This window comes from Lissotriton helveticus, chromosome 2_1 (assembly GCF_964261635.1).
Source record: "Lissotriton helveticus chromosome 2_1, aLisHel1.1, whole genome shotgun sequence".
NCBI classification, from domain to species: Eukaryota; Metazoa; Chordata; class Amphibia; order Caudata; family Salamandridae; genus Lissotriton; species Lissotriton helveticus.
Genome location: NC_136059.1, coordinates 238,835,611 through 238,850,640, shown reverse-complemented (window position 1 = coordinate 238,850,640; position 15,030 = coordinate 238,835,611).

The window sequence follows — 15,030 nt, the reverse complement described above, 5'->3', positions numbered from 1 at the left end:
TAAAAATTACAATTCTGCACATGAATTGAAAACCACCAGGCTTAGTTATGGGTGCATGCATGATACAACTGTTTTGTTGAAATTTATTTTTAACATGATTCTGGCCAGGGCATGGATGGCATTGGATTGTGGTGATTTTTGTGTGTTTTACGACTTTTTGGGGTGGTGTTGGGGGCTTGGTATGTGGGTGGGGGCCATTTTATTGCCTGGTCCCGTGTGGGTGGGGGTCTATGGGCCATTTTTAAGCCAGTTTGTGTGCTTTGTGCCATAGGCCTGCACCCAGTGTGCTCTGATTTCATCCATTATGGCCAGGGGGCCCAGAATCGGTCTGTTCGCGGATTTTGCTGGTTTTTCGGCACGTTCGCGCCGTGAAGCAACAATCTCGCACTCGCGAAATTGTAAAAATTGCAATTTTGCACCAGAAAACCACCAGCAGGCAGCATAAGCCTTCTGAAACTTCATGGATGGCATTGGATTGTGGTGATTTGATTTGTGTTGTGTTTTTTGACTTTTTGGAGTAGGGGTTGGGGGCTGGCTATGTTGGTGGTGGCCATTTTGAGGCATGGTCCTGGCCATGTGGATGGGGGTCAAGCGGCCATTTTGAAGGCAGGCAGTGAGCTTTGTGCCATAGGCCTGCACCCATTTTGCCTTGCTTTCACCCATTGTGCCCAGGGGGAGTCAGTGGTACATGAAACTATAACCCTCTCTGTGTGTGCTCTCTTGGATCAATGTTAAATTCCTGTTTCCCAAAAATTTAGCAATTCTTAATTTTGAAATTTCCATATTGTGTGGTGTGCACGAGTGTATTCATAAATGCCTACTTGCAAACTATTTATTGAAGTGCTACATATGCAACATATATTTACTGATGTTCCTCTGTCTTCGTTTGCTTGTAGGTGCATAAAGTCAATAAATCCGCATCATCGTTGAGCATCAGTGCCAGGAAGAAGTCCTGCAGCGGCCTGTTGTTCCAGCATCTGAAGAAGATGGCTCCAAAAAGAGGTGCCCGTAGGCCCTCTAGCAAGAAAGATGTCTCTACTAAGGAGAAGAAGAAGCAAGTGGCACCACTTACCAAGGAGACTGGTGGCACCACCACTAAATTTGTGTGGGGAAAACAAAGGCCCACCATGAGTGCTGGACAGGTAGCCTGTTTAGTGGTTACATCACCAACGACCAGTGATGTTGGCTCATCGCAAGAAAGTAGCAGCACACCATCAACACAGGTTGTAACTCATCTCACAAGTACTATTCAACAACCAAAGCCGCAACAACAACTGTATGGGTTACTAGTACAAGCACAAGTACATGCGCAAGGAGCTGTCCGAGAAGGAGCTGTCCGAGAAGGAGCTGTCCCAGAAGGAGCTGTCCGAGAAGGAGCTGTCCGAGAAGGAGCTGGCCGAGAAGGAGCTGGCCGAGAAGGAGAAGGCCGAGAAGGAGAGGTCCATGGAGAGTTGCAAGTAGCGATCAGTGAAGAGGCCCATGTAGCGGCGCATGGAGCGGTGCAAGTGCCCACAATGGTTGTTCTTCCAGAAGTAGGGGCACAGGAGGAAATTGACTTTGGAGCCGGGGTATCATGTCAGGAAGACGAAGGCACTCCTCCTGATGATTCATTTTCTCCCAGCTCCCCACCAAAGAAAAGATCAAGGAGTGTGTGTAGAAGTTCCTCTTCAAGCCCCGCTCCATCAGATGATGATCTGGATCTAGATTGGCACCCATCTCCGACGTCTGAGAGGGAGGCACACCATGAGCTGCGAAAGGTATCAAATGTTAAAAGGAAGGGCCCCGGAAAGCTCATACTTATGGATCCGAACGTCGGACTTGATGAAGTGGTTCATTCTGATGTTGATGAACAGGATGACAGCAATGACCTAGTCATCACACACGTCATTCCAGCCACACCGGCCATGCAGCAGACAGACATTTATACCCTATCCCGACGTCAGGCTGAGCGTGACCCTGGCGACGTGCCACTGGTAGCACCACCAATGCAGTCAAGTAGTACAACAAGTTCAACAAAACCTACAGCTCCCATATTTTCTCCCCAGAGGGGGACTCCATCCAGCTCGACTCCCTCAAGTAGGGTTGCTGAAATAATTGCACAACCCAGTAGATGTCTGCAAGGCTCATCCACCACTGCTTCATCTGGCATTGGCAGTATCATCTCGTGCGCCAAAACCAGAGGTTTCAAGTCCCCAGTTTTGAACTTTTTTAGTGTCCATGCAAAGTATGATAACATAGCCGTTTGTTGCATTTGTAAGACTAGCGTTAGCCGTGGTAAGACTGGTACCAACTATGGAACCGGAGGCCAGATAGGTCATCTTGAAAGAAGGCACGCTGTCGAATGGTTTGCGCACCTAGCAAACATCAAGGGAAAGCAATCCCAAAGGGCAAGTGGCCAAAATATACCCATACTAGGTGTTTCATCTGAAGATGACGGGGAGGTAGAAGAAGCATCAGACATGTGTCCGGTTGCACCCAGTACCCCTGGCAGCACCACACCCTCCGGAACACATAGGAGGCACACTGAGAGTCTGGGAGACACACCAATGCGGAAAATGTCAACACTGATCAGAAGTGGGTCGAAGAAGGCATCAGCATCATCCCGTAAATTTGTCCAGCACACCATTTCAGCCATGTTCTCCTCAGATGTGCAATTTCAACGCAACCACCCAATTGTACGCCTGTATAACACTAAGCTGGCTAAAATGCTAGCGGTGGACCTTCTCCCTTTTTCGTTTGTCGAAGGTGTGGGTTTCCTTGAACTCGTGGCAACACTGGCCCCTAAATGGAAGGTTCCTAGCCGGTTCTATTTTGCCAGGGTTGCTGTTCCAGCACTATATAAAGAGGTGCTTGAGTTGGTTGGGGCTGCTTTGCAGAAGAGTGCTGTTCACACTATACACCTGACAACCGACATGTGGACCAGTTGCCAAGCCCTTGATTACATGTGCATCACTGCACACTGGGTCTCTTTTTCAGGGGTTACAAAACAGATAAATGCAGGTGGTGACTTGGTCGAGATTTTTAAGGGTGCTCGTAAACATGCAACATTAGCCATGTTTGGCATGGAGAAAACTCATACTGCAGCCAACATTTTGGATGACTTTAACAAAAAGGTCTCGCAATGGCTGCCCCCAAGAAAATGCAAGGTTGGTTATGTTTCTACTGATAATGGCAGCAATGTAGTTAGCGCCATGGAGGACGGTTTCTATTTCAGAGTGCCGTGTTTGGCGCACTGTATGAACCTTGTCGTGCAAAGGTTCTTGAAAAAAGAACTTGCAGTCGACAAAATACTGACCATCTGCAGAAGAATATGCACACATTTTAACCATTCGTTTAAGGCCCGGAAGGAGCTGAGGCGCAAGCAAAATGAACGTAGTATGCCAGTGAAAGCACTTATCCAGGAGGTGGCAACACGTTGGAACTCAACCTTCTACATGCTTGAGCGTCTGCATGAGCTGTTTCCAGTACTCAATGAGTATTTCTACAACCTAGGTGGTGATACGACAGAAATGATGCTACCGGTGGAGCAATGGCAGCTAGTTAAAAGCCTGACAGACATGCTTCGTCCTTTTGAGGTCTTCACGCGTGACGTCAGCAGGGAGGACTGTTCTTTGAGCAAAGCTATCCCATTGTTGCTGAAGCTCGAGCACCAAGTCAAGGTGGTGTCTTCACAATTAAAAGATGCTGGAAAAAATGAAGCATATGAGTTGGCGCAGAGATTATTACAACGCCTAGTTAGCAATAAACGGCTTGTAAATATCAAGAAACAACAGCACTACATTTGTGCTACTATTCTGGATCCACGTTACAAAAAGCCATTGTTTGGCAAAGTAATAATTCCTTTTGAAACATCAGATGTTACAGAGTACAAAGGTTGGCTAGCTCAGTCAGCCATTCGTTTTGAAAGAGAGCGGAAGGAAACTGTACGAGAAGACAGTACTACTAGAGAATCAGCAGGCCATCAGGCGTCCCAAAAAAGCACTTCTGCATCTGTGCCTCTGGCAGAAGTGAGTGACTTTTCCACTAAGCCGTTAACCACACCAGCAACCGTATCAGATTCTGCACCAGGCCCAGGCGATATGTCTGAAGCGGATTGGCTAAGTGAGCTAGGGTTTCCTTGTCCCAGAAAGGACACAGAAGTGCAAAGTACAGGAATGCGGGAGGACATTATTTCAATGGTGCAGGCCTATCTGGATGATATCTGACCTATCTGGATTAGTTTACACTAATTGTTTTTGCACTGTTCTGTTTGTAATATTTTTGATTTACAGAACTTGAATGTCACTTATAAAATTCACAAACGTTTTTAATTGAAGATATAAAATCAATAAGAAAAAGGAAAAAAAATAAGAAAAATAATTGAAATAAAAAGATCTAAGAATTTTTGATATATCACTGCTTCAGTATATATTTATTTTGATGCTGTATAGTATGTAACATTATTTGTTGATCTAGGGTCTAGATATATTCTCAGAGTTTGCTACACTCCTTTTCTACATAGATTACATTCCCTACGAGTAGCTAACTCAGTACATTGTAGGGGCCCCCCATTTTTCCATTGAATTTATACTCATGGCCGGTCCATGAGGGGTTTTTTGTCCTCTATATCATTCTCTTTGACACAGTATTTATGTATCTCATTTAGTTAGATGTGTCAAAAACATATTGTGTATACCACAGTTCCAATTTGTAAGCTTCATGTGTCTGATTATTTGTATATTATTTGTTCATTTACAATCATTTGTGGTGATTTAGGGTAATTTAGTTAACAGTACCGGTTATATGTTTGTATCTAATTCTGTTACTTTCATTTCCTTTTCTTGTTCTTCCTGAAACTATTCCTCTTGCATCCATCATGGCCACATTAAAATCACATGGCTTTAGTGACGAAGAATTTGCCTCTATGGTAGGATCTTCGGTTAGCTTTGAAACTAGAAACACATCAAATGATGAGCAATGTGGAGATCTATTAAAACTATTGGCTCTTAAAAAGAAAAGTAAAAGAACTGAATTACATGGAAGATTCATATTAGACTATCTTAAAGCAGGAGTTATTCCGCAAGGTCTCCAGATAAAAAACGTCCCTGGTTTATTTGTCCATTTAAGCATTTTCTTGACCGTTGGTCCCTTATTTCTAACAGATGCTCTAGGGATCATATGATGCTTATAGTGGAAACTGTCAAAGAGGTTCTAGATGAATTAGCCAAAGAAATCACTGAACTTGAGGATAAGATTAAAAATTCTACAGTAATTACAGACATCAAAAAAAAGCTAGAAGATGTAGAGATGGACCTTAACTCATATAGCGACTATCTATTTAAGCGAAAAATGGATAAACTACAAAAAGATTTACGCTTCTTTAGTATGGAAAAAGTATATCCATACTTGGCAGACAATTTTTATGCCCAAATAAGTGACAATGATCAAGAATATATGATCAATTCGGATTCTAGATTAAACATTTTTTCAACTTTTTCCAATTCCTCAGATTCAGGGAGTAACTCCAGTATGTCACCTTTCCAACCGAGGGGAAATCGTTTCAGAGCTAATCAAGGTTATAGACCTTTTTTAGGAAGACGTCAACCGAGAGGAAATTGGAGAACGAATTATCGATCTCAATATCGGCCACAACAGCAATATCAATACAACCAACAATATCAGCCACAAGGACAATATCCACCGAACCAATCATACCAGCCTCAAGGTCAATATCAGCCCCAATTCCAGGACCATCAACAGAATACGGACAGGTATCTGGAAACAAGAAATGCAAGGTACTGGAGACAGTGAACACAATACCTATCTTTAATTTAAGTAGCCACGATACCAACTCAGCCACTCTTGCAGTGCTCTCTAAAGGCCTCTCATGTGTTCCCCACTCCGGGTTGAACAAGTTTGAACTGTTCAATGATATGACAATTTTCTTTCGAAAAATACGATTAAAAAGTTTCTTTTCTAATCAGGAATGTGAGTTACGTGAACCAAATAAATCTGGTTTGTCACCAAAATCGATTTTTACACCGACCCTAGATCAAGTAGATCCTGAAATAGGAATCTTTGAAAAGATTGTCACTTCTAAACTACAAAACATTACGAAATACATACGACATACTCCCTACAATATTTCCATTGACGAACACAACGCTTTATTGAAATTGAAGGAATCGACCCAAATAACTGTGAAAAGTTGTGATAAGGGAGGGGGCATCGCCATTTTTGATACTAACAACTACATCGATAAAATGGAAAATATGCTCAGTGACATCAAATTCTATACTAAAATCACTAAGGATCCGACTAGCACCATCAAAAATAAAATCACTAGATTAATCAATAAAGCCTTAGGTAATGGAAATATCTGCCAGAAAGAGTATGACTATATGAACATAGAAAATCCAAAAATGGCCAGCATATACGGGATCCCCAAAGTCCACAAGAACGAACATGATCCGCCCCTTCGTCCGATAGTCACCACCATTGGTAGTGTGACAGAACCCATTTCTAAATACATAGATGCTATTTTGCGTCCCCATATAGATAAAATCTTGGGACACATTAAGGATACCAGACACGTAATTACCCAGTTTGAAGGTACCACGTTCAATGCCCACAGACAATGGATGGTGACATTGGACGTAGAGAGCCTGTATTCTAACATTCCCTGCGAAGGGGCTATGGAAGCCACTAAATGGTTCATTGAGTCTTTTAATATCGACTGCAATATGCCATTCATTTTAGATTGTCTGCAAATTATTTTGGAAAATAACATCTTTGAATTTGCAGGACAACTCTATAAACAAACCAGAGGAGTCAGCATGGGCGCTTCGTGTGCACCTACAATTGCTAACATCTATGTGGCTTTATTTGAGGAAAAATTTATTTTCAATGAAGTGGCTCCTTTTTTTGAATCGATTTTTTATTGGTCACGTTTTATCGACGACATTATTTTTATTTGGGATGACAACGAAGATGTTTTGCAAGACTTCATATCTTGGCTTAATGTCTGTGACCCCAATTTAAAATTCACAGAAAAAATAAGCAACTCAGAAATCGAATTCCTGGATTTAAACATCAAACATCTTGAGGGAAAATTAATCATGGACCTTTTCACCAAACCCACTGCTCGTAACACACTCCTTCATTACAGTAGTTTCCATCCCCCGTCACAAAAAGATAGCATTCCCTTCAGTCAATTTCTTAGACTGAGGAGGAATTGTACTAGATTAATTGATTATGACGAGAGGGCTACTGTAATGAAGGAGAAGTTTTTAGAACGTGGTTATCCACACAGATTGATACGTGAATCGTATAAGAGAGCTAGGTATTATGATCGCCAGCATCTCCTTACAGGCACAAACGACAAACGAGATGCCAGTTTGGTATTTGTAACACGGCATTCTATGTTGAATAATCAGATCCGCCATATCCTATATTCGAACTGGCATATCCTTAATGTTAACAAAATTGGCAAGGAAATTATGAATAAACCTCTTTTTGCCTATAAGAAAAACAAAAACATTAAGGACATAGTTGTCAGATCTAGGATGTCAACTATTAAGGCTAAGAGTCAAAGAAGCATTGTCACTGTGGCTCCAGTGACAGGAAACCATAAATGTGGAATCTGCAAAATTTGTCCACAAGCAATTGAGACTACAGAATTTGTTTTCAACAATACAACTGTCCCCTTGTTGCATATGACGAACTGTAAAACCACAAACATTGTTTATCTATTAGTTTGTCCATGCAACAAGGGATATGTTGGTGAATCCTCACGCTCCGTATGTACTAGAGTGACTGAACATAAATCAGCTATTCGCACGCGAAAGATGAATGCCCCTCTAGTTTCACATTACCTAGAGAAGGATCATAAACCTGAAGAAATTCAGTGGGTAGTCCTGGAAAAAATTGTGGCCTAGCCAGGCATCAACATAGATAAAATTCTCCGAAAACTGGAAGTTTTTTGGATATTCACTCTGGACACTGTTAGATCAGGCCTGAATTCCGAAATCCCTTGGCAGCAGGCTATCTTATAATCATAGTATCTGGTAATGATCCTATACATAGACATGTATCTATAATAAACTATTGTGACCGTCGTGAGTAGTTGGTCACTTGGTGCTATAATTGTGGTGATCAGCATTATTTACCGTACTGAGGAGAAAATCACGAAACACTGATGACTATGTCTATCATCCTGTAAACGTCGGTAATCATGCTAACATTCTCTAAGAGCTGCAAAAACAGTTCCTGTCTTATTTTCCCTGAATCATTGCACAAGATACCATCTGTTGGCGAAAATTCTTTTTTCATTTTTGTGTAGAAAATGACTAATAAAAATGAGGACGATTTAGTCCGTCATTTATATTCATCATGTATTTATAAGTCTGGATTACCATGTATTAAGACAATGGTAGATCACAGCATATGTAAATGCAAATGTTGTATAGATAATTTTGTCTATACAATCCATTTAGCTTTTTGAAATAATTACCATCTAAATTTGGGAAGTCCTTTTTCGCATTATATATGCAGTGTTAACACTACTGTCCAAGACTATAGTTCAGTCCGCCATTTATATTTGTCACTTATAACTTACATCCATAAATACCTGACTATTGTATGTAAAGACGATTATTTAGTCTTTTAAGTCCATCTTATAAAAACATAAACGCTGTATAAATAATCTTGGTTTAAAAATCGTATTTCTTGTATCCATGAGTATTCATGAACGGAAGTCTTTCTTCTTCTGCTTGTGCAGTGTTGACATCATCAACTAGGACCCTAATGTAGTCTGTCATCTATATCGATCGTACTCTCGCGAGTCCGTAGATGACTACAACTTTTCTTAGGTCAACTTACGTCATCAAGACGCGCTGTGGTAATTGATATCAGCTGTCGGGCATTAAGTAGTAGGTTACGAGGGCGCGCTAACCTATATAAAGTTAGAATTTTAACAACTCGTTTCGATCGCTACCATCGGAGGGAACAAACGAGCAGAACCCCCGTCTTGGAACGCTTTATCCAGGGAACGAAGGTATGTTTTAAAATCGAGCAAAACAACTTTGGTTGGATAGTAGTATCGTTTCAAAGTAGGGATAAACATTGATTACATTTTCTCTGCTCTATGTTCATGTTGCAGGTTGCCTGACTTACATGATCATCTATTCGGCGTATTTATTCATAGAACCACGCCAAGGTAATCTCAATAAGATGCAATTACTAAGGCGATTTATTAACTATAATTCTGTTTAGTACAATAGTGTCTTCTTATTTTTTTAGACTGCTTACACAAAAATGAAATAGATGCCGGCACCCCGCGGTTCTTTCCTAATTCGTCTAGAAAAATATCAAATGAATTGAAAATTATAATCAACATTCGGCAGATTTCCGAGGTAGGAATCGCTAGAGAAGTTATTTTTTAGGGATTTTTTAAGAAATCATTTAGTGGAATGTATGTATCCCTATAGTCACATTCAAGATAGAATACTATATGCCTGATTTGTACGCAGTCTTTATAAGCAACTATTTGTACATACCCGCACATTTTAGTGTGACTACTGCACTGTTACAACATTGCCAAGGTTGGGCTAATATACATTGTCAAGGTTTGCCTTTCGTCCCCAATAACCAACTGTCTGTATATGACTATTAGAATGTAACAGCATATTAATACCGTAGATTATCTTTGAACAGTCCTCAACTAACATAGATAATGGCATTGCGATACATAAATATTATCCCTCTTGTTTCCATCAATACAGAGTCAGGTAACTCCAAAGAAGTTTCCATGAAAACATTTTAATATAATTGGATTTAAACCCTTGAGCTACATACGAAATCAATTGCTCTGATGGGCATCTGCATAAATTTATCAGGTATATTTATATATCAGGCCATTATTTTTTATAGCACCACACAACTAATAACTAGTGCCTTAATAAGATCATATGTCTGTTTTTCAGCATAATTTGACGCCTTTAAAATAAAGCAGCCCCCATAGGGATCAGATATTCCGTGTTTTCACACAGCCACTTTCTTCAAATGAGTTATAATGGTTGCTTCCTTTTTTCTTTAGCAGTCGAAGTTATGTGCTGACATAACCAATGCTCTATCTATATCTAGAGTTATTTTGTTTTTTGTTTTTCTTTTAAACCTTTCTCTTAAATTGGAACTGTTGGCTAATGAACCCTTTTGAAGTGAAGATATACTATACTTAGAATTGAAGAAAAGATGCAACGAAATATATCATGTGAGGTAATAAACACAATGTATGTTAGAATTTCGATAATTAAAGTCAGTCAGGCATTAATTAGAGTGAAAAGGTTTCTGCCGCTTAAGATGAACAATTAGATGGTTTATTACAAACGATTTTTGAGTGGTTGCACTGAAACACAAATACTGTGTATATATATGTATCCTTATATGAAAAGTTATAGACCCCCTAATTACTGTACAGCTGCGATCATGAATTATTGAAATAGATCTCCATTTATGTGCATTTCACTTATATAAATTTTTTGTCTTTGTTTTGTCTGCTGAGGTCTTTATCACATTTTGGTATATATGTAATGTACGAATGACGGTCACCTGACGAAGGCCTTTTGGCCGAAACGCGCGTAGTTCCATTCAACCGCATTGCCTTCATCCAAGTTTCCAACGACTGGTTATATCGTATATCACTTTTGTCTTCATGATATTGTGTTTATGTAGTTTTTTTGTTTACACTAATTGTTTTTGCACTGTTATGTTTGTAATATTTTTGAGTTACAGAACTTGAATGTCACTTATAAAATTCACAAACGTTTTTAATTGAAGATATAAAATCAATAAGAAAAAGGAAAAAAAAATAAGAAAAATAATTGAAATAAAAAGATCTAAGAATTTTTGATATATCACTGCTTCAGTATATATTTTTTTTGATGCTGTATAGTATGTAACATTATTTGTTGATCTAGGGTCTAGATATATTCTCAGAGTTTGCTACACTCCTTTTCTACATAGACTATCTGGATGACTCCACAGCGGTCAATATTACTGAGGACCCATTGGCGTATTGGCATGGGAAAAGAAAAATATGGCGAGAGCTTACCCACCTGGCTATCAATTACTTGTCTTGCCCACTCGCAAGCGTGTCTTCAGAACATGTTTTTAGTTCTGCTGGTGGCATTGTGACTTGCAAAAGGTCCCGCCTCTTGCCCGCAAATGTGGAGCGGCTCACCGTGATAAAGATGAACCAGCACTTCATACCACCAGATTACAAAGCACGAGAATGCACGCAGGAAGAAGAGGACACCGACCTACCTGAGGAAAGTTCTCCTCAGTTACCAGAAGTACAACCGAGTGATGAATTAGCAGAGTATGAGGACGAGTTCTGCTTCCCTGACAGCGAGTTCTGAAAATGAGTCAATGACTCATTAACTGTAAATTTAGTCCTTCACTTTTATTCCTGTGTGTCTGTCTTTCTTTGTTTAGCAAGTGCTTCATCACATTCACAACAAAACTGTAATCACCCCATCACAAGCAACAACAAGCCCATCAGCAGAACTGTCTTGATTTTGATGCCGCAGCATTCCTCATGTTCACAACAGTTAGTTGACAAGAACTCAGTCCTGGTCGTCTATCCTCCTCCTCCACTCATCCTATCCATTTCCCGTAATGCTGATGCCTGGATTCATTCTGCACAATGAAGAAACTTACGTTGAGTCCCCTAAAGAGGGACTGGAAGTAGTGAGTCCTCATTTAAATACATTTTGCTAAGTGTGATTTTTTTTCCCCGATTTGCATTTTTGGCTGTTTGGGGGTGTCAACTGTCAAACTTGTTTGCGCTTGGGTTTACGGGTCTTGGCTGGGCCATTGCTGGCAAGGTCTATTAAGGGATGAAATTGGCCAGTTGTGGCCCTGCTGCAGAACGCTTTAGGACTCTGTGAATTCCAGGTGGAGCCAGCCCTCAAACACAAATTACAGGTAAGATAAGCGTTTGGATGGGAGGTAGTATAATGGAGTGTTCGGAGAGGCGAGAGAGTGACAGTGGTACTAGTAGTAAAGTCCTAGGGCTCTTGAATTAACAAACTCTGTGACAGGCATTTACTTTGGAAAACATTTGGCCTATTGCACGTGAACGTTTAGGCGTTATTATTGCTCGCTTGCCTGTCTTAGGGGTGCTGTCTGTGGGGCTTCTAGGTTTTTGTGGTGTGTGAGCACCGCTGCCACATTTCTAATGTTGATTGCTTTTGTTTTGCAGAAAATCCACGCCGGGAAACTCCAGTTGTGGCCCTGCTGCAGAACGCTTTAGGACTCTGTGAATTCCAGGTGGAGCAAGCCCTCAAACACAAATTACAGGTAAGATAAGCGTTTGGATGGGAGGTAGTATAATGGAGTGTTCGGAGAGGCGAGAGAGTGACAGTGGTACTAGTAGTAAAGTCCTAGGGCTCTTGAATTAACAAACTCTGTGACAGGCATTTACTTTGGAAAACATTTGGCCTATTGCACGTGAACCAACACGATGACAGTGTTCAGTTAAATGAACTTACTGCAAAACTACCACCCACCAAGCTCAAAAGTAGTAAAAAAACAGGTATGCTCAGATAAAGTTTGAAAAAGTATATTTATATCCCTAACAAAATAATCTCCCGCAAGACCCTCCCTAACCCCAACAAATAAATAGTCCTTCAAAAGTCCCCAAAAAACCCAACTCCCAATTCCCACCCCCCAAAAGTCTCTAAAAAAGGGGCAAGGGACACTCTAGGGATGCAAGGTGTTGAGTTTGGCCTCCAGGGCATCATGCCTTAGGGCCAGGGCATCATACTTCTCCTGGAGGGTGGCGTGATCTAAGCGGAGGCCCTCCACCACATTCTGATACTCGTTCCATTTCTGGACCTCCGCCTCTAGGTCGGACACTCTGCGGAGTGCACGGCGCAAGCGAGCCTTAACAGTACTGTGAGGTGCAGCCTTTGCTGCTCGGCGGTGGCGTCTTCCAGCACGGCTCCGGTTCGCTGGAGCACTGCGCTTACCGGCAGAACATGGGGTCACGGAGGAGGATGTAGATGTTAGATTTGATGCACTGGAGTGCGTGTCGTCCCCCTCCAGTTCCACCAGCCGCCGATATTCGGCAACAGTTGCTTCCAGCCTCCATTGCCGGGCCAGTACAGCCAGCATACTCCTCGTCGGTTTTGAGGTTTTAGTATTGCCAACTATATGAAGAAAGAAAGACATAATATGTAACCAATGCTCTTTAAGAATATGATTAACACAAAATAATTCAGCAGGAAGTTGTGTCACAGTACAACTAGCAACTAGCCAGCGCAGTACAAAACTATTCAGGCCAGTATCATGGGCGTACGCAGGGAGGGGCAAGGGGGGGCGCTTGAATCACCATTTCCCTTCCCACAACTCACTTGTATCCTTGGTTTGATGCTCTTTCATTTGAAAGAGATCTGGCAGAAGCCCAGGCGATATGTCTGTTTCCCTCTCTCTCTCTCTCTCTGTCTCCCTCTTTATGTCTCCCTGTGTCTCCCCCTACCTCGCTGTCTCTCTCTCTCTGTCTCCCTCCCTCACCCTCCCTCTGGCTCCCTCCCTCTCTCTCTCTCCTTCTGTCTTCCTCTCTCTCTGTCTCTGCCTCTATCTGTCTGTCGGTCCCAGCCTGCTGTAATTACCATATTGTAATTTGTCACTGGGCCACCACTGGATACACATCATATCCTATCTAAGAGTCAGATAGTACCATGATCCAGCTTACCTGTACTCGCCACCGCCACTGTCTCCTTCCTCACAGTCTGTACTTCTTGGTCCGACTCCTCTAGCGCCGCCTCCTCCCCAGATTGATCCTCGGACTCAGAGTCAATGATCACCACCACATCCGAGCTGGCCCCGCCACCAGATGTTCCACCTACAAAGTAGATTTAAGAATGTTAGATTACACCACTCACTAGTATTTGGTCTATGAATGAAAAAATGTGAAAACAACAGAAAAATTAATTGACTGTCTACTCTAGTCTAAAGTAAAAATGTCCCTCCTTCCAGGGAAGGCTGTTGTCTTGCTTCACTTTTTTGTCACAATTGTTGAATGCTTGCTTAATTTTAACACACACCATTTTTCTCTGAACAGACAGAAACTGGACTTCTAAGGACAAGAGCAACATCAACTTCAAACCAGGTGAAAGCTCGGCTCGACCACAAGAAATGTGTTCCATTACTCATCAACTCAGCACCAAGCACTTTTCCATTTCCAACTAACTTTATTTTAATATATGTGTTTACTTAAACTTTTAATAAAGCTTTTAAACTTGAATAGACTCTGTGGTTTTTGGTCCTCCAGACTAGAGTGACTGAGCGAAAAGTTTTGCAATTTTTGCAAGGAGGAGTCCGTGCCGCTGACACTACCAGGTTTATACAGTTTGCCAAACACGCCACTCTGAAATATTATTACTCTGGTCTTTGGTGTCCATAGTTCGGTTTGTGGAGAATTGTCCCTGCAACAGTAGGATTATTGATGTTGCTCCTATCTAAACACTATTTCGAAACAATTAAATTAGGAACGCTTGGACAACAATAGGTCCTCTATATTTAAATGAAAACTTACTGGGGCCAGCAAATGAGCACTCGCCACCCTGGCCTGCATCCTCCTCCTTTGGAGCCACTGCATCCGATTTTTCGGTCCGCTTGCCCCTGGGCGGACCTGACGTACAACATGAAAGAATGAACAGAAAACATTGATGATTGCTGCTTGCTGATGTCCTTGTCAACCAAATCAAACATTTAGAAAGAACAAGAACCAACTATTTCATCCAAAATGAGGGCTACAAAGGAAGGACTGCACCTGAGCCTCTACTCTAGGGGCAGATTTACAAGCCCCGTGCAGCTCTTTTGCTCCATTCTTGCATCAATTTTGTGACGCAGCGCCACAACAAGAGAGGCGCCATGGTGTGGCGTATATTAACAACGTGACGCATATGGGAGATGCATCCCATTCTAAAGCCCTGCGCCATTAGGGAGCGTTCCAGCGCAAGGGAGGGCGTTCCTGCGCAGGAACGC